This window comes from Heterocephalus glaber, unplaced genomic scaffold, assembly GCF_053883595.1.
Source record: "Heterocephalus glaber isolate CG9 unplaced genomic scaffold, H.glaber_assembly_v1.0 deba00000331, whole genome shotgun sequence".
Lineage (NCBI taxonomy): Eukaryota > Metazoa > Chordata > Mammalia > Rodentia > Bathyergidae > Heterocephalus > Heterocephalus glaber.
The window spans coordinates 59,009,519-59,029,275 of NW_028258142.1; the positions used below are offsets into that span (position 1 = coordinate 59,009,519).

Here is a 19,757-nt window from a genome sequence, read left to right on the forward strand (position 1 = left end):
GCTTGAGATGCCGTTGGTTCTTGCAAGGCAAAGTGTATGTCCAGCCTTAATGACCTGAACCCCTTTCACATCTCATGTACCATGGTGGAGGACAGTGGTTTGCAGTCTTTCCTTGCACTGTGGAATTACCCGGGGGTACTTTATGCAACCTTAAGGGCCAGACCAGTTAATCCTGACACCAGGGGTGGGGAGGGCCCAGAGATCGGCAGTCAAAGTCCCTCGAGTGGTTCCAGTGTTCAGCCAGGAGTGAGCATCAGGGCAGGGCACACCGATGTGCCCTGCTGTGCCACTGATGCTACCCACGGAGCGGTAGCATCAGCATCCCCTGGGAACTTGTTGGAAATGCAAACAACAAGACCTACGGAGGCCTGGGGAATCACATGTGAGACCCACTGAATCACAAATTCTGGAGGTGGGGCCCAGCCATTTGTGTTGTAACCAGCTCTCCAGGTGAGCAGGCTAAGACTTGAGAGTTGTTGCCCTGAGAGACTATTTGTTCCAGGAACTTCACCTCCTTATTGATCAGCAGCTAGGAGCTTTGCTGACATCCCGAGTCTCTTGTTGCCCTGACTTCGCTTGGCCACAGAAGGGCTCTTTTCTCCATGGCTCCCTGGTCTGGGTAAGAACCTCCCTTTTTCTGCTGCTCAGGTTGTGATTTTCAAAATACGGAGAGAAAGCAAAAAGGGAACAAATGACATTCTAAAAATAAAAACGACAGATTATTTAGAACACTGATACCTAGAAGTTAACTAAAGCCCTGTCATTATATATTCATTTAATTAATAAGTGTACAGTGAACCTCAGAGACACAAAAATGAATTAGGAACACCTCTAATGTGAAGGGCTCGGGGTTCTAGGGCAAGACAGATATAAACAATGTGTGTGATAAAACGCGAGAGACACCACGGTAGAAACCTGTTCCTCATAAGACTCATTAACAGGAGTGAGGCCAGGTTGGAGGAGACCCAAGGCTTGTACATTTTGAGGGACTCACTGAAAGAAAAGAATACGAAAGTATGAAAAAGAATTAGATGCAGGCGTTGATCTGGGGCCCGAGTTATGGCTGTGTTAGACCCAGACACAGGTCCCCGTGTTATCCCAGTTCCGGTGGAGCCCTGTGTCACGTTTTCCCACACCATATCCTTGGAAACTGAGCACGGTGCCTGGCACTTAGTCAGGACTCAGTAACTATCTGTTGGAAGGAAGAATGAATCAGTATAAACAAGAGGCACAAACTAGTTTTGGGCTTACCGAGCCCAAGGAGCCTTCCAGTGCAATAATTTAGGTTTGCCCTTGATCCTGTGATTGGTTTCTTCCAGAGCTCGCTGTTGTCCTCGAGACCTGGGCTGTCCATGTGGACATCCTTACCTTGTTTTTTGGTTCACCCCTAGTGCCTGGACCTTTGGGTGAGAAAGCTCCACCCCGTCCTAGCTTTAAGAGCTCTACTCTGAGTATTAGGTTTGTATTCTGCAATGTCATGGTTATGTCTTTCATTCATCTAGAAGCTTTCTTCTCTGGCCTCAGAAACTTTTCACTAGTTCTTGATCTGCATCTCGGGGTCAGTTTACTTTAGCTATAAATTGAGCTATGTTTTCTTATAATAGTTGGCTATACCTGTTGGTTAAGACTGGTGTTCCTGGAAGTGCCTTTGGCTGTAATCTGGCTTGACGTTCACATTCACTGCATAACACCCCATGAAGGAGCCCATCTTTTCTCAGCATAAAAGACTCATGCCTACACTTCCCATTCTCAGCCAGACAGCCTCCCATATCTGCTGCTCACTCTGGCTTGCTTACGGTCCTTTGACTTTTGGTTTCAGGCGCAAGGGCTCTATCAGTTTAGACCTTATTTTCATTGCCACGATGCATGGTATCACTTGACCTGACTGCCATTTTTTCTTCCTTTCTTTTTTTTGAGACAGCGTCTCATTATATAGTTCAGTCTGGACTTTAACTCACTATGTAGCCCAGGTTGGCTTCCAACTCTCTGTGATCCTCCTGCCTCAGCCTCCTGAGTACTGGGATTACAGACGTTTGCCACCACCCCTGGCCTGACCACCATGTTTCTAGATGCTCAGCTTTATTGCTTAAAATTCATTCTCTATGTCCCATGTCAGGTTTTTCTTTATTTTTGGACATTAATGTTTCCATTGAAAAAACCCCTGTTGTATTCTGCGGTGCCCGTAGTATGTTGCTTGTCTGTTTGGGTGAGGTTATGCGGGTGGGGTCAGTTTGGAACTATTTATTGAACTGGAGACTTATGAACAAAGCATACAACAGAGTGTGTTATACTTTAATAAAAGGTAGAAAACCAGCCAGGCATGGTGGCAAATGCATGTAATCCCAGCACTCTGGGAGCCTGAGGAGGCAGGAGGATAGAAAGTTTGAGTGCAGCCCGGAGAATTTAATGATTTAATGAGACCCTGTTTTCAAAAAAAAAAAAAAAAAAAATTGGCCAGGGAAGTAGCTCAGTTGTGCAGGGCCTGGGTTCCATCCCAACCAGTAAATATTATCAAAATGTTCATATTTGTAGATAGGTCTCTTTATTTTCATTTTATAGGCATAGAAGTACTGGGTTATAAACTTTAATAAAGGCTCTTCCTAAATTGCTTTCAAAGGAGTATGTCAGTTTATATTCCCACTATCGGCTTTAAATCTCATTACTTAAAAATGTTTTGATAACATTTAAACCAAACCATTATTCTACTTTAAATTTGTTTAAGTATCCATATATTTGAAAACAAAGCAATTTAGAAATTTTAAATTATACAAGCAATCTCTATATTTGTATATTTACATATATCTACATATATCTACACATAGTAAGCATGTATCCATCTATCTACATAAGCATTATAGAGAAACTGGAAATGTATAAAACTAAAAAGAAAAAAAATGAGCTAGATTATCTTTAAGCTCTAAATGCTATGACTGTAACAAGGATTTTGTGTCTAAGGCCTTATGACCAAAGTCATGGTAAAGGGGGCTGGCCTTGAAATCATCTCTAATATGAACTAAGTTTTTATTCTTCAATAAAAACCTAGGTACGTTTCAGTCTAATTGAAAGTCATCCTGGAAGTGAGGACACTCTTGCCACATGTCTATAAGTTGTATTTACACATCTACGAATAGATTCTCTTAGGCAGAAGTACATCCAATAGTCAAACGATGGCTACTTTACTTCTTTGTTTAGTTGTATTTCACTTCACTTGGGATCAAGCAATGATGGCAAGTCCAATGACTCATTCAGGAGCGATTGTTGCCCAGAAGATACGACTGCTCCCCAAATGTATCACTGTGTTTACAATTCTCCATCTTTCATGCAGAAGGACGAAATGCCTGTAGCTACTCTTCAGAGTCTCAGAGAAGACTAAAGTGTATGTGTTCAATTGTGTTAGAACTGAATCATTTCTCACCCAAGTCTCTCTTTCTAAGCTTTCTTTTAAAGCAAGAGCTTGGCCAGTTAACACTATCCTGTCTTAGGCTGATTTCCCTGAGTAGATCTTGTTTTTTTTGGTAGTGGGGATCAAACTCGGACCCTTGCACTTGTGAGGCAGGTGGTGGAACCACTGAGCTAAATCCCCAGCCCCCTCCATTGGGTTTCAAGGAGGCTGCTGTTTTGCTCACTGCATCTGTTAGTCATGGGGTCAGGTCTGCTCCCTGCAGCCCCTTATAGATTCCCAAGCATTTGTGGCAACCCATGCAGGTAGCAAAGCAGATTCAGGATGCTAGAGGCCAGGCACGGAGAACTAGACACAAATGCCTGGCACTGGGCATGAAGGCACACAGTGAGCATTCAAAGGGAGCTGGGCCTGGAGAGCACTTGCTGCAGCTGCTGTGGCTAACACAGGAGGGGAAGGAGCAAGGACGTGAGTGTTTCCTCTCAGTGGAGCTGACACTCCATGGCCCTAGTTCCACAATCTCTGGAGGCCACTGTTTCTCCTTGCCATCACAGGAAGCACCTGGGAGAACTTTCAGGTGTGGGAGGGAGGTAATGAAGGTGATAACTGAAACTCACATTTATGTTATGAACCAGGTTTGGCTAAGTGGAGCCTACTTAATGTTAAGTAGCTCGCTCTAGGTCATTCAATTAGGTCAGAACACACCTGGATCTTCACGGTGGCCTGAGAACAAGCTCGTGTTCTTGGTCACATGCAGAAGGAGCCCCAGTATACCCTCAGGCTGTGGATCAAGGCTCTGCCTTTCTCTGAGGACCCTGGAGGAGAGAATTTTTAATGAGGACAAGAACACAATTCTTCTTTAGGGCACCATTTCCTTAACAGCACTCCGCATGGCTTGTAATTACAGTGTTTGTGTTTATTTCTCAATGCTCCGAATTGCCTCAGTGTGGAGCCACAGGAGAGCCAAGACCAAGCTGTTGTTCATGCAGAGCAGCGTGCTGTGAGTCAGTGAGGGGGCTGCCCGCCATCCCACCTTCCTGACTGTGCTGGGCCGTAAGAAGGGGCCTCTCTTCTCACCCGCATGAAGTTGAAGACCAGTTTTCCAAATGATGGACGCATTTAGCATCAACTTTCCCAGTGAAAATGGAGACAATGGGAACTACTTCAAAGAGATGTTGACATGACTCGTGATCATTATGTGGAGGGTCTGGTATAGAACAGGATGCAAAAAATATTGAGTGGGATCAAGTGGAAAAAAACTGCTATGAGGGAGGCCGAGAGGGAGACTTTGTTATTTCCCCTTTGATTTATAATCTGATACTCATTCTCTACAAAGGGTTTACTACGGATTGGATATGGTTTGACCCCATGGCGTGTCCCCCAAGGTTTGATGTGGTAGAAGCTTGTTCCCAGTACATCAGTGTAAGAGTGGTGGGACCCTTAGAACAGTGATGGCGAACCTTTTAGAGCTTTCAGTGCTAACAAACAGTTGACTGCAGGACACGTGCCATAGGTTTGCTACCACTGCCTTAGGAGATAGGGCCACTTGGAAGGAGGTTAGGTCATGGGGGAATCATACTGAGAAGAGGTTAATGTAGTTCTAGTGGCGCACTGGTTAGTTCCTTTGAAAGCAGGTTTTTATAAACTGAGGGCACTCTATGTACTTGGCTCCTTCTCTACATGCTTATTTTCCTTCTTGCTTTTCTGCCATATTGTAACGCAGCCAAGGAGGTCCTCACCAGAGGTAGGACAGATAGAGCCACTTGTTCTTGGACATTCAACCTACAAAACTATGAGCTAAATAAACCCCCTTTCTTTATAAAGTACTCAGCCTCATGTATTTTATTATAGCAACAGTATTTCATGAAACCAAAGGACTAATACAGGGTTCTTGGCTTTGTTTCCAATACTAAATGTGTCTTGACTGTGGGCCACACCTAAATAGGCTGAGCACATGTTCAAGTTTGGCCCCAAGGGCCTTGTATTCTAGTCACCCCTGAGAGGTGACAGAGGGATCCCTGTGACCTCCACCTGCTGCCATCCATCAGTAGAAGTGTTGTCCCTTAACCACATGGCTCAGCTCCTGGAGCGAATTGGTTTTCCAAAGGCACTTCCATTAACTACTTAATACACTTCGGAGCCAGTAACGCTAGAAGCGTCAGATTATCAGTGAGAACGTATGTCTCAAGTAGGCTGGAACATATTTATTTCCCTACTCTTCGTGTCCATTCGGAGCAGATGCTTGTTGTCATGGTAACAGAAACAAGAGCAAGTAAGAGTTTTTGAGTGCCCTGGATGCTTTTGTACAACGAGAAGGGTGAGGTTGAACTGAAATGTGGACTTAAAATGAAATATCATTTTCATCTCTGTCTCTCCACTGAGGGCAGATGTCGTGATTGTGCCTGAATCTATTCTCCAAAAGTAAGCATATTCAGCCCCTGCATTTGAAGATTAAAGGAAAGAGAGACAGGGAGATGGAGAGAAAAGGGGCTGTTTTTTCTCTTGGTTCTTCCAAAAATGTTTCATCCAGTGATTTGCCTCTGGGAAAATTTTACCTATTTTTCTCTTGGGTCAGGGTCACTAACCACTACACATTAAAAGGTTTTGAGAAAATTTCTAACATTTCCCCTTCTTTGGTGGCATTTGTGGTTCTGGGGATCAAACTCATGACCTTGTGCTTGTGAGGCAGGTGCGGTGCCACTGAGCTAAATCCCTGACCCAGGTGGCTATATTTTAAAAATACATAGGTCAGATTCTTTTTTTTTTTTTTTTAACATAGATTTGATTTAACTAAACAGGCAAGCAAAAAGCAGTAGATTCACCCTGGAGTTTAGTGAAGAGTGAACTTGACTTATTCTGTTGGACCCCAATGCCTCAGCCCCACCAAGGACAAAGATGCTCTGATTCCAAGTGACTCCTTCACTCCAGAGAACTTTTCCCCTGTGCATCTGTGTTGGATGCATCTATGTCCCAAAGTCAGTATGTTAGTCAGTTTTCCTGTTGCTGGGACACGACACCCAACACCTGTTACTTAAAGGAGAAGGGGTTTAATTTGGGTCATGGTCACAGGGGATTCAGTCCATGGTTGGTGGGCTCCAAGGCAGGAGCATCATAGTGGAAGTGTGTGATGGAGCAAAGTTGCTCAATTCAATGGTGGCTGGGAAGCACAGGAGGGAAACAGTGCCAGAGAGAAAGGGGCACCAGATGTAGACCCCAGGGTAACACTCCATGACCCACCTGGACATACCAAGGAGCATGCTTCACTAATCAGCTAGGCATTTCTTAATTCAGTCAAGTTGACATATCAGGCTTAGTGGTCACAATGGCCAATAGAATAAACATTTGCCACTAGAAATCTGAGGTTGAGGCTTGAGGCCCAGATATGGCTGGGCCCAGATAAGAAGGATGTCTTCTTTTTGGAATCTTGGACAACTTACTGAACATCTTGAGGCCTCAGGTTCCTCATCTGTAAAAGAAACTATCAGTACCACCTTAAAGTTATTTTGAGTATTGGATGAAATAATGCATACAGACTACTTGGTGCTATACCCAGCCCATGCTCAATAAACTTTATTGTTGTTTATTAATAGGATTACCATAGTTACATTCATCATTGGGATCTTGTACCATTACACAATGCATCTTGGTTCTTATTTTTTTCCCCTTCCCCTGCCCTCCCTTCACCCCCTCCACCCTTCCCTATTTGCAAAGACTTTGTTTCCATTTTTTTCCTTTTCTCATATTTTTTCTTTTCCCTTTCCTTTCCCCTACCCCTCCTACTTCCCCTGCTCCTTTAGACCTTTTCTTCCTATGACACAATATCAATTACACATTTTTAATTACAATATCAAGATTTAGAGGACATTACCACAGATTTTACAGAATTTAAAAGGATATAGAAAGCATATTACAAAAAATCTTTTTTGAAATAAATTTGACAACTTCTATGAAGTACCTTGGAAGACAAATTAATGAAACTGACTCTGGAAGAAATAGAACATTTCAATAGCACCTATTAAAGAAAGTATATTCCTAGCTTGAAAACCTACCTATATGACAACAACAGGCTCATATACACTTTAACTGATAAATTATATCAAACATTTAAAGCAGAAAAAAGAAGGAACACTTCTCCCCTCATTTTAGGAACTCAACATTGTGCTAATCCTAAAACTGGATAAAGATAATAGAAGAAAAAAGTATGAACATAGATAAAAATTTGTTTAACAAAACAAACTATTAGAAGTCAGATCTGGCAGTATGTAGAAAGTGGTTTTATTATAGGGATGGCAGTGTTGGTTCAGCATTGGAAGATCCACCCGCGTAAGTCATTATTGTAACAGAGGAATGGAAAAAGCCATATGACCCTGTCAGTAGTTGGAGAAAAAGTATTGGACTAAATTCTACAGCTGTTCATGGTAAAAGCTATCAGGAGACTAGAAGTAGAACAGAACCTTCTCAACAGATTAAAGACATGTACTCCATACTTCCATCGAGAACGCCTTATATGAATGGAGAAGATACAATGCTTTCTCTCTAAGGTGGGGAACAAAGGCAGATTTGCTTACTCTTCATCAACCCATTAAACTTTGAAACCTAGGCCCAAACAAAATAGTCTGGCAATAAAATGACACAATTAGGATAGGATTGGCAAGGTAGAAGCAAAATCTTTATATGTACATGAAATGATCATCTACAGAGAAAATACTAAGAAATCTCTAGCAGCCCTTAGAAGTTGTATTTGAATTTAGCAGGATTAGAAAACACAAGGTATATATAAAAATTCAGGTCTATGTATACTTTCTATAAATGAAGAATTGGATATTGAAATTTAAAAGTTATGTAGGAGTACAAAGGACCTAGAAAAGTAAAAAGAAAAAGGAAAAAAAAACAGTGTTGGAAGACGTTTAGTACCTAATTTTAAGATTTCCTCAAAAGCTACAGTAATCAAGGCAGTGTTGGTGTAAGGAAAGACATATAGATCATTTGAATAAAACAGAGAATCTAGAAATAGAACCACACATATATGGTCCACTGAGTTTTGAAAGATTATTTAACGTTAACATTTTATAGAACATAAACTCAATTCAAGAGCTGAGGAAAAGATAGTGTTTTCAGAAAATGGCACTAGAAAACTTGGTATCTGTATATAAAAAATTAACATCAACCCTTTATTTCCATACATAAAAATAACTTGAAAGGATCTAAGAACCTAAATATGAAAGCCTAAAACTATAAAATTATAAGAAGAAATTATAAGGGAAAATGTTTATGAATTTAGGGTAGGCAAGAACTTCCTAGGATACAAAAAATATGATGTATAAAAGAAAAAAATTGATAAATGCGATTCCATCAAAATTTACAACTTTAAATGATATCGTTAAAATGAAAAGTAGTCCTTAAACAGACCATATTTACAATGCATATAACCTATGACCTGAACATATAAAGAACTCTTACAGCTCCTTATTAGACAACCCAATTAAAAAGTAGACACAAGAATGATAAATAGTACAGCATAAGGAAAGGTGTGCAACACTAGAATCAGAAAAATACTAATCAGTACAATAACAAGATTGAATTATACACTGATTAGGGAGATGAAGTTAAAAGTTTTAAAAGCCTTGTCATGACTTTTTCTTTCTTTCTTTTTTTTTTTAAATTAAATTCTTTTATTGGTACATTGTAGGTATACAACACAATTACATTTCTCATTGGGAATTGTACCTTTACATAATGCATCTTGGTTCTTATTTTTTCCCCATTCCTAGCCCTCCCTTCACCCCCTCCACCCTTCCCTATTTACAAAGACTTTATTTCCATTTTTTCCATTTCTCATCATTTTTCCTTTCCCTTTTTTCCTTTCCCCTGCCCCTCCCACTACCCCTACCCTTTTGGACCTTCTCTTCCTATTTTGCATCATTGATTATTCATTCTAATCATTGATACATTTTAGGTATACAATGTAATGACATTCAAGAGTGGAAATTTGCACCTTTACATAGTCTCTCTTGGTTCTTATTTTTCACCCTTGCCCAGCCCTCCCTTCAACCCCTCCATTCCTCCCTATTTACAAAGATTTTGTTCCTAGTTTTCCATTTTCTCATATTAATCCTATTCCCTTCTATCCTTTCCCCTAGCCCTCCCACTTCCTTCCCCTTTGCCCCTTTTCTTCCTATTTCACATTACCTATTATACATTTAGTCCTTATTTACACTTTCAGTTTCTCACACCAGAGAAACTACTTGGTATTTATACATGTGTGTCCTATTTATTTCACTTAAGAGTATCACCTCAATGTGCATTCACTTAGCTATAAATGTCTCTAATTTCTCATTTTTTATGGCTGAGTAGTATTCCATTTTATAAAAAAACCCACATTTTCTTTATCCAGTCTCCAGTTGATGGGCATTTGGGCTGTTTCCAAGTTTTAGCTATTACAACCTGTGCTGCTATGAACATGGATGCACATATATCACTGTGGTATGATTCTTTTAATTCTTTGGGGAAGATCCCCAGCAGAGGAATAGCGGGGTCAAATGGAACTTCCAGTCCTAGTTCTTTGAGGTATCTCCATACTGATTTCCACAGTGGTTGCCCCAGTCTACACTCCCACCAGCAGTGGAGCAGGGTTCCTCTTTCCTCACAACCTCGCCAACATCTGTTATTGGTGGATTTCATGATAGCAGCCATTCTTTCTGGAGTGAGGTGGAATCTCAGCGTTGTTTTCATTTGCATCTCTTGAATGACCAGTGATGTTGAACATTTTTTCATGTATTTATTTGCTATTTCTACTTCTTTGTCTGAAAAAACGTCTCTTCATTTCAGATGCCCATTTTTGGATTGGGTCTTTAAATCTGGGAGGTCTGATCTTTTTAAGTTCTTTATAGATTCAAGATAGTAGACCTTTGTCTGAGAAAGAGCAGGTGAAGATTTTTGCCCACATTGTGGGTTGTCTCTTCACACTGCTGGTGGTTTCTCTTGCTGTGCAGAAGCCTTTTAATAAGAAGAGATCCCACTTGTTGATTGTTTGTGCTAGTTCACGGGCAACTGAGGTTTTTTTCATAAAATCTTTTCCTACACCGATGTCTTCAAGGGTTTTACCTAACCTCTGTTCCAACTGGTTCAGAGTTTCTATTTTAATATTTAGATCTTTAATCCATTTTGATTTTAGTTTAGTGCATGGTGAGAGATATAGGTCTAGTTTTAATCTTTGGCAAGTTGAAGCCCAATTTTTCCAGCACCATTTATTAAAGAGGCTATCTTTCCTCCAGTGAGGGTGTTTGGCTCCTTTATTGAAGATGAGATGGTTGAGTGTGTCTGGCGTTGTTTCTGCATCTTCTAATCTGTTCCACTGGTCCTCAGGTCTGTTTCTTTGCCAGTACCATGCTGTTTTTATCACAGTAGCTTTGTAGTAGAGTTGCAGGTTGGGGATTGTGATACCCCCTGCCATGTCTCTGTTACCTAGAATTGCTTTTGGATTCTGGGTCTCTTCTTGTTCCAAATGAATTTTTGGATTGTTTTCTCAAGGTCCATGAAGTATGCTGCTGGGATCTCAATTGGAATTGCATTAAATCTATATAGCAGTTTTGGAAGTATGGCCATTTTCACTATATTAATCCTTCCTACCCAGGAGCGGGGGATGTCTGTCCATTTTCTGATATCATCTTCAATCTCTCTTTTCAGAGTGCCATAGTTTTCAGAGAAGAGGTCTTTGATTTCTTTCATTAGGTTGATTCCTAGGTATTTCAGTTTTTTGGATGTTATTGTGAAAGGAATTGTTTGCCCTATTTCTCTCTCAGTGAGTCTATCATTGGTGTAGAGGAAAGCTATTGATTTTTGTGTGTTGACCTTGTAACCAGCTCCTTGACTGAATTTGGTTATTAAGTCTAGAAGACTTATGGTGGAGTTCTTGGGGTCTTCTATATAGAGTATCCTGTCATCTGCAAAGAATGACAATTTAACTTCTTCATTTCTTATCTTTATTCCTTTTATTTCTTTCTCTTGTCTAATTGCCATGGCTAATGTTTCCAGAACTATATTGAACAAGAGTGGTGATAGTGGACATCCTTGTCTTGTTCCTGATTTTAGTGTGAAGGATTTCAGGTTTTGACCATTTAGTATGATATTGGCTGTTGGTTTTTCATAGATGGCTTCTATCAGTTTGAGGTAGAGACCATGTATTCCAATTTTTTGTAGGGTTTTTATCATAAATGCATGTTGGATTTTGTCAAATGCTTTTTCTGCATCTATGGAGATAATCATATGGTTTTTGTCCTTGGCTCTATTGATATAGTGTATTACATTGATTTATTTGCGTATATTGTACCATCCCTGCATCCCTGGGTTGAATCCCACTTGATCAGGGTGTATGATCTTCTTGATGATCTTCTGCATTCTGTTTGCCATTATCTTATTAAGGATTTTTGCATCTATGTTCATTAGTGAGACTGGCCTATAGTTCTCTTTTTCGGTTGGGTCTTTCTCTGCTTTGGGGATCAAGGTGATGCTTGCTTCCAGGAATGAATTTGGGAGTATTGCTTCCCTTTCAATTTCATTGAAGAATTTAAACAGTAGTGGCAGCAGTTCCTCTCTAAATGTCTTGTAGAATTCAGCAGTGAAGCCATCAGGGCCCGGGCTTTTCTTAGTTGATAAGTTTTTAATTACATTTTCAATTTCATTGGTTGATATTGGGTTGTTCAGAATTTTTAGGTCTTCTTCATTCAACTTTGGTAATTCATATGTATCTAGGAATCTGTCCATTTCTTCTGTGTTGTCCATCTTATTGGTGTATAGGTTCTGGAAGTAGGTATTGGTGATCCTCTAGATTTCTGCTGGGTCTGTTGTAATTTCACCCTTTTCATTCCTAATTGCATGGATTTGGACCTTTTCTTTCCTTTTTCTGACAAGGTTGGCTAAGAGTTTGTCAATTTTGTTGATTCTTTCGAAGAACCAACTCTTGGCTTCATTGATTTTTTTTGTCTTGTTCTCTTAGTCTCCATTGCATTGATTTCTCCTCTGATCTTTATAATTTCCTCCCTTGTATGAGCTCTGGGATTGTTCTGTTCTTCTTTTTCTAGAAGCTTGAGTTGCAGCATCAGGTATTTTAATTGGCCTCATTCTGTTTTCCTAATATGTGTATTCACTGCTATGAATTTCCCTCATAAGGCTGCTTTCATTGTGTCCCATAGATTCCGATATGTTGTATTGTCATTGTCATTTAATTGAAGGAACTGTCTGATTTCTTCTTTAATTTCCTCTGTGACCCATTGGTTGTTCAGAAGTGTGTTGTTCAATTTCCACGTGTTTATTAAATTTTTTGAGTTTCTTTTGCTATGGATCTCCAATTTGATTGCACTATCATCTGATAATATACAGGGGATAACTTCAATTCCTTTGCACTTACTTAAACATGTTCTATGTGTGAGTATGTGGTCTATTTTTGAGAATGACCCATGTGCAGCTGAGAAGAATGTGTATTCTGATTTTGTGGGGTGGAAGACTCTGTAAACATCTGTTAAGTTCATTTGTTCAAGAGTTCGATTGAGTTCTAGTATTTCATTAGTTATTTTTTGTCTAGTTGATCTATCTATTTGTGACAGTGGGGTGTTGAGGTCCCCCACTACAATTGTATTAGTGCATATATAACCTTTCATGTCCATTAGTATTTGTTTTATATAGTTGGGCACACTAGTGTTTGGTGCATAGATATTTATGATCGTCATCTCTTCCTCTTGGATTCTTCCCTTTACAAGGATGTAGTGTCCTTCTTCATCTCTCTTAATCAGTGTTGGTTTGAAATCTACTTGATCTGCCAAGAGGATAGCTACTCCTGCTTTTTTTTGGGTTCCTGTCACATGGAGCATTGTTTTCCACCCTTTTACTTTCAGTCTATGAGTTTCCTTTTGAATTAAGTGTGTTTCTTGTATGCAGCATATTGTTGGATTTTGCTTCTTGACCCATTCTGCCAGTCTATTTCTTTTGATTGGTGAATTGAGACCATTAACCTTGATGGTTATAACTGAAACGTATTGACTTGTCATTGCCATGACTTTTTCTTTTTGTTGGGTTCTCCCCTTTTACATTTAATTTCTTGTTGTGCCAGATGGGTTCATTCTGCTTTGCTTCCTGGGGTTGTGATCCTCAATGTCTGTTTCTAGGATATTGTGTAAAATTCTTTGGAGTGCTGGTTTGGTATTCATGAAGTTCCTAAGGTGCTCTTTGTCATGAAAGTATCTTATTTCTCCATCCATTTTGAAAGATAGTTTTGCAGGGTACATCAATCTGGGTTGGAGGCTGTTTTCCTTTAGGGCTTGGGATATATCACTCCAAGCTCTTCTTGCCTTGATGGTTTGTGTTGAGAAGTCTGCTGTGATTCTGATGGGCTTTCCTTTGTATGCGATTTGCTTCTTTTCTCTCACTGCTTGTAAAACTTTGTTCTTCTGTTGAGTTTCTGGAATCTTAACAATTATATGCCTATGTGTAGATTTTTTTTGATCAAGGCTATTTGGAGTCCTATATGCCTCACTTATCTGTGTGTCAAGCTCTTTTCCCCCACTTGGGAAGTTTTCTGCCATTATTTCTGTGAAGAGATTTTTTATGTCATCTGCACTCTCTCCTGTTTCTTTATTGACTCCAATCAGCCTTATGTTATTCTTCTTTGCATCATCTAGCAGCTGCTGGATTGATTTTTCATGTTCCCTTATAATTTTGAAGCAATTTTTCTTTTCCTGGTCACTAATTGCAATCTTATCTTCTGTATCTGAAATTCTTTCCTCACATTGGCTCATTCTGCTGTGTAGACTTTCAGTGGAGCTTTTCAGGTCCTGGAAATTTATTTGCATCTGTTTTATGGATTTCATTTGTTTCCTGTGTTGGGATTCCATCATGTTCCTGAGCTCCTCTCTGGATTTATTAATCATGTCTTGCACTAGGGGCACAATTTCTCCTGTTATCTGAGAAATTATTTCTGATTTCATTTTTTCCAGATCCCCTTTTGTTGCCAGTTCAGTGGGTCCAGGTGGTTGAGTATCAGAGTGTTCCTTCTCATTTCCCTTTGGGGTTGCTATAGGTGATCTGGAAGTCTGGTTTTGAGACTTATTTACGTGTTTTCTCATTTTGACTGGGGGGGCGGTGCTCTTGGCACCTGCATGGATTACCTCCTCTGAGCTGGGAGAGGTGGGCCAGGGGCCAGGAGCAGCAGTACGGATGGTGGCCCAAAAGCCCTTTACTGTGCGCTGGGAGCAGTGGGAGGGATGGTGGCCAGAAAGGCCCTTCCTCTGGGCCAGGAGTGGCAGGACAGAAGGTGGCCCCAAAGCCCTTTCCTCTGGGCTGGGAGCAGTGGGAGGGATGGTGGCTCGGAAGCCCCTTCCTCTGGACCAGGAGCAGTGGGACTCAGTACCGTGGTCTGGTGGTTCAGTGTCCTCTGCATCTTTGTAGTGTGGAACCAGGTGCCTTCCTGTCTGCAGCGGTCTGATTCGGTGTGTTCCTTGGGACTCAGGACCTTGGTAGGGTGTTCGCAGACCTGCCTGTCTGCAGCAGGCTCATGACTTTTTCTTTTTGTTGGATTCTCCCCCTTTGTGTTTAATTTGTCACATCCAACGGATTCATTCTGGTGAGATTCCTGGGGTTGTGATCCTCCTTTTCTTTTTCTAGGATATTGTCTAAAAGTTTTTGGAGTGCTGAGTTGGTATTCATGAAGTTCCTAAGGTGCTTTTTATCATGGAAGTATCCTATTTCTCCATCAATTTTGAAAGATAGTTTTGCAGGGTACATCAATCTGGGCTGGAGGCTGTTTTCCTTTAGGGCTTGAAATATGTCACTGAAAGCTCTGGGCTTTCCTTTGCATGTGATTGGTTTCTTTTCTCTCACTGCTTGTAGAAATTTGTTCTTCTGTTAGGTTTCTGGAATCCTAACTGTTATATGCCTATGTGTAGATTTTTTTTGATCAAGGCTAGTTGAAGTCCTATATGCCTCACTTATCTGTATGTCAAGTTCTTTCCCCTTGCTTGCAAAGTTTTCTGCCATCACTTCTGTGAACAGTTTTTTATGTCATCTGCACTCTCTCCTGTTTCTTCATTGGCTCCAATCAGTCTTATGTTATTCTTCTTTGCATCATCTAGCAGCTGCTGGATTGATTTCTCATGGTCCCTTGCAATCTTAAAGCAATTTTCCTTTTCCTGGTCACTAATTTCAATCTTATCTTCTATATCTGAAATTCTATCCTCACACCGGGTCATTCTCCTGCATAGACTTTCAGTGGAGTTTTTAATCTCCTGGAAATCTGTTTGTATCTGTTTTATGGATTCCATTTATTTCCTGTGTTGGGATTCCATCATGTTCCTCAGCTCCTCTATTTTTTTTATCTGTGTCCTCTCTAGATTTATTAATCATGTCTTGCACTATAGGCACAATCTCTGCTGTTATCTGAGAAATTATTTCTGATTTCATTTTTTCCAGATGCTGTTTTGTTGTCAGTTCAGGGAGTCCAGGTGGTTGAGTATCAGAGTGTTCCTTCTCGTTTCCCTTTGGTGTTCCTGTAGGTGATCTGGAAGTCTATTTTTGAGCCTTGTTTATGTGTCTTCTCATTTCCACAGAAGAGGAGGTCCTACTGCTGGCACCCTCGCAATTCACCTCCTCTTCCCTGTGAGCAGTGGAATGGCAGCCAGGGAGCCTCCTCCTGGGTGCTGGGATTGGCTCACCTCCTCTGCCTATAAATTAACTTTGTTGATATGTGTAGGTGGTCTCTTAAGAGTACCTGTTCATCTGGACCAACACCCCCTGTTGGTAGAGTTTGAGAACATAAAAGAAAATTCCAAGGCTTCAATGGGCAAATTCTCACTTGTGATTCTTTACTAAACATATTCAGTATATTTGTATATTTGAAGTGCAAGAAAAGAATTTAAAGAAAGAAAGCATGCTTCATGGCTAATATTTGCAAATCCAGTGTCATGAATATACATAGAGTTTTCCATCCAAAGGTCTATGTCAAGCAATCAAGCTATAACTTTGCTGTACCTTCCCAACTTGACACACACATCTTGGCAGCCCAAAGACGGCTTTGAATACATAATTTCTGGGCTTCCTGATGGTGTGTGGTGGCCCAGGGAGAGAAGCCCCCTCTCCCTAGGCCTAGCTCTGTCCTGCTTTCCCTCTGCTATACATACAGCCCCCAGGCTTGGGGGGAGCAGACTGGCCTGGTGCTCCACCCTCTGGAGGAGGGAACCTGGAAAGCCCTGCCACACAGATCCTATGGGTAACTGAGGATGTTTGCCTTGACCTTGACCTTGTCTTTGACTGATGCTTCTCTCCTGGACTCAGAGCAGAGCAAGCGGCACAGGCTCTGTGTGGAGCCATTGTAACGAGGGCCAAGAGCCAAGGCCACTTCGGCTAGTCACAGTTTTGTTTGCTGGAAATAGTTTGTCTGTTGTGCAGGGTCTTACTATCTGGATCATGGCTGTAACCTTTCACTTGGAGTCATAAGCATTCTCGGCCAGATTGTTATTTTAATTTATTATTTGTCACTGGCATCGCAAGACATTTGCATGCTGGGGAAGCCATTATTACTTCCTACATTTTCTAAAACAGGCAAAGATATGCCTAACCCAAGAATTGACAAGGTGGACCAAGTCTTTGCCGCTGAAACGTTGTTCCCGGAGTAAGCCAGCCACATCGGTGGGTCCTACATGTGTAAAGGTACTGGCTAATGTGCTCCCTGATAGTTGGCAAAGAGCTTTCAGATCCTGAGAGTTATTTTTACCCTTGGAGAGGGAATGGTTCATAGGCGGAGATTTCATTTTCAAATGTGCATTGTATAATGAGCCAAGATGGGCTAAGTGTCTCTACTAATTTCCTACTCTGGGAGTGACTCCCAGGAACTGCCGTAAAGTTGGAGCCTTGCAGAGGCCAGCAAACTCTGGGAAAGGAATTTTCTAGCTTCCCCCAACGATTTTTGTGCTTAAGAACTCAGGACTGAAGGTTTTTATAAGCCCTCACTTGCAGCGACTTGCAGCAAGATGTAATGGAAAGAGCGTTAGAGGCCTCAGCAGGAGGAAGGAGCACGCTCACTTGCTGGTGAGTGTGGACTGAGGCTCCACTCTCCCATCGGTGGGTGGAGATCCCTGTGTCCCACCCTCCCTGTGGGCTTGGCGGTCAGGCCTGTCGTGTGCATGGGAGCACAGTGCCTGACAGAGTCAAAGTGATAGCTGCAGTTAGGCCACTTCATGAATGTGAGAACTGCCCTGTGGATTTGAACCACTGAATGTTTTAAGAATGAAACAAGTTTTTAACGAAGTAAAGCATACATCCGGCAAATGGTGCAAATCCTGTGGACAGTTTGGTGCATTGTCCTCAGGGACTCAGATCCATTTAGCCAGTACTGAGATAAAGAGATGGCCAGCACCTCGGGTGCTTTCCTCCACCACCTTCTCTCAAAGCTGGTGCTGTCTGACTTCGTCAAGAGATGATTGTGTCTGTTTTTGAACTTAATATGAATAGAATCATCCAGAATGTTCTCATTTATGTCTAATTCCCCTGATTTGGTGTTACGTTTGTTAGTTTCTTTCTTTTTGCTATTTTGAAACACGATCTCACTATGTAGTTGAGGCTTTCCTTGAACTTATGGTGATCCTCCTGCTTCAGCCTTCAGAGTGCTGGGATTACAGGTGTGCACCACCATGCCCGGCTGTTTGTTAGTTGTTGCAGGTAGCAGTAGTTTGTTCTGAATCACTGGATTCAGCTGGTAGACTTAGTTTTTACCGCTAATCTGTCCTACCCACTTTCTAGAAAAGAGAGGTAAGAGCCAGAGGTGTTAAGTGGCCCAAGTTTACAGGTCTTCTTCAATAGAGGAATGTTATTAGATTCCAAATGTATCAGGGGCTCCTTCCTGAATTATCTGTAGCAGTAGCTGGTACAGTTCAAAAGCACAGTTTAATTATTTATTTTTGGCATTCTATGTCAGGATAAAAGAAAACAAACACATATAAGAAAACCAACATTATTATTAGGCCGTTTGGATAAGTATAAATCCTAGAGTGATTCTATTATGAACTTTGGGTTGGATCCATTCCAGCCCAGGAATCATCTATACCAAAACCTTGTACTGATAAGATGTTATCCTAATTTTGATAATTCTAGTAGAGTGTCTATACTTCTTACTATTTTTAATAGTCATGAGTTGGATCTGCCTACTTGATTCTAAATGCACAGTGTAAAATTTAAGGTTAATTTCTTTTAAGGTTAAACATTCATTGTATTCCTTTATAAGGCTACATATTGGCATATTTGTAGTACCATGTTTTACATAGTACGAACAATCCAGTATTTAAGATTTCCCTAATTTGGTGAATCCCCCTGGAGAGACACTGTTTTTAGTGCAGCCCCCGGAGGTCCCATGAGGTCCCCATGCCCCCATTACGGCAGTCCCATGTAGAGGCCTGTGTCAAAGTTCGTATGTGTTGCTATCATGACATATTTTATGTCATCCAGTCCACTCTGCTGCTGTAACTCAGAGAGGACAGATCCATTTGGTTGGGAGGAAAAGGGAAGGAAACATCTGGGAGCTGCAGCGGGCCAGAGGATAGGTTTTCCTGAGTAACAAAGTGGACTAGACTGTGTCTCATATGACATACAATCCCGTGACAGGATGGTTGTCACCTCCTAATAGAGGACAGGCATAGGAACCCTCTTGCCATGGAAGGAGTGTGGGCAGCCAAAACAGCCATGGGCACTTTGATTCCTCGGAATCACTAGTTAAGAGCCCAGACTCTGGAGTTTGAATTTTGGATCTTCCATTTACTCCTTGTGACCTTGGGCAAGTTGTTCAATCCTCTGTGCCTCAGTTTCCTCACCTGTAAAATCCTGATAGGATTGAGAAAGCTCCTTTATGTAAAATGCTTCTAGTAGCGCATTAAGTCATCGTTATAGCAATTATTCCACTTAATAAAACTACCCCACAAAAATTAGGGGCAGAGGAAAGAAATAACCCATACTGAGCTTTAAATGTATAATTTGATAATCTCGACTATATCCCAAGGTAAAATTGGGCATCAGTTGTGTGGTCTTTCAGTTCTAGCATGCTAGAAATATGTCTTCTATCAGAGTAATGAAATATAACTTTACTATAACAAAATAGGAAAGACCTTGTAGGTTTTTACAATGGGAGTTTTGACTTTATTTTTTAAAGTTTATTTATTTATTTATTTGGGTGCTAGGGATGGAACCCAGGGACTTATGAATTCTTTTTTTTTTTTTTTTTTTTTGAGACAGGGTCTCCCTATGTAGCCCAGGCTGGCCTTGAACCTGCAGTGATGCTCCTGCCTCAGCCCCTCTGATTGCTGGAATTACAGGTGTACACTGC

General features: G+C 41.0%; 1 long non-coding RNA gene across 1 annotated transcript in view; it reads left to right on the plus strand.

The window, feature by feature from the left end:
• The first annotated feature begins 453 nt into the window (after positions 1–453).
• LOC110350811 (uncharacterized) overlaps positions 454–19,757 on the plus strand; it is a 46,039-nt gene continuing 26,735 nt past the window's right edge. The window contains exon 1 of the long non-coding RNA XR_015444446.1: positions 454–619. This is a non-coding gene — a long non-coding RNA (uncharacterized LOC110350811). The remainder of the gene's footprint in view (positions 620–19,757) is intronic.